Source organism: Cebus imitator, unplaced genomic scaffold (genome assembly GCF_001604975.1).
Source record: "Cebus imitator isolate Cc_AM_T3 unplaced genomic scaffold, Cebus_imitator-1.0 Scaffold292, whole genome shotgun sequence".
Taxonomy (NCBI): Eukaryota; Metazoa; Chordata; class Mammalia; order Primates; family Cebidae; genus Cebus; species Cebus imitator.
The window spans coordinates 1236848-1237987 of NW_016107607.1; the positions used below are offsets into that span (position 1 = coordinate 1236848).

Here is a 1140-nt window from a genome sequence, read left to right on the forward strand (position 1 = left end):
TTATAGGTGTGAGCTACTATGCCTGGCTTGAAAATACTTTAGAACAAATGTCAAACAAGTAAACTCCAGGATGCAATTTTATTTGCAGAACATATCTTCAACCAAATACCAATGTTTCATTAAAATGCTAACCTTTATATCTGTTATCACTTAGACTTAATAGTTCTTCCTGATTTTCTTTTATCCTCAATTCACAGTCTTGTTCCACACCCTTCACTCAACATTCATTGAGTCAAACACCATATAGCCATGGCAGCCTAGTTATCCCAACTAAAAGAATAGCATCTCTTGTGGTCTCTTCATCTCCCTGAAGCTTTCTAGTCATTTTATTTTTCTTTCTTCCTTTTCACTTTCACTCTCCATAATTCCTAGAAAATGTATCTTGAAGCTTGTTTCTACTTTTAAAAATTAGTTTAATTTGGCCAGACATGATGGCTCATGCCTGTAATCCCAGCACTTTGGGAGGCCGAGGCGGGCGGATCACCTGAGGCTGGGAGTTTGAGACCAGCCTGACTAACATGGAGAAATCCTGTCTGTACTAAAAAGACAAAATTAGCTGGATGTGATGGTGCATGCCTGTAATCCCAGCTATTCGAGGCAGGAGAATCGCTTGAACCCGGGAGGCAGAGGTTGCAATGAGCTGAGATCATGCCATTGCACTCCAGCCTGGGCAACAAGAGCGAAACTCCATCTCAAAAAAAAAAAAAATAGAGTTATTTTTCTTGTTGAGAATAATTTACACTGTTCCATTGCTGGAACTAACTAAATGCTTTTGTGTTTCATAAGTGTGATGATTGGGTTTTCACACTTACATGTGAGATGTACCTCCCTCAAACCTTGTTAGGAGTAGTGGCTAGACACATTACCTATCTGACTTGAAAAAATAGAAGAGAAAGCTCGACCTGGTGACTCACTCCTGTAATCCCAGCACTTTGGGAGGCCAAGGCACGTGGATCGTGAGGTTAGGAGTTCGAGACCAGCCTGACCAACATGGTGAAACCCTATCTCTACTAAAAATACAAAAATTAGCTGGGCGTGGTGGCATATGCCTATAATCCCAGTCATTCAGGAGACTGAAGCAGGAAAATCACTTGAACTTGGGAGGCGGAGGTTGTGGTGAGCCGAGATCGCGCCATTGCA

The 1140-nt window shown here is 41.8% G+C and overlaps 1 pseudogene; it reads left to right on the top strand.

Moving 5' to 3' along the window:
* The first annotated feature begins 766 nt into the window (after positions 1-766).
* LOC119467459 lies at positions 767-876 on the top strand (annotated as a pseudogene).
* Positions 877-1140: the final 264 nt, after the last annotated feature.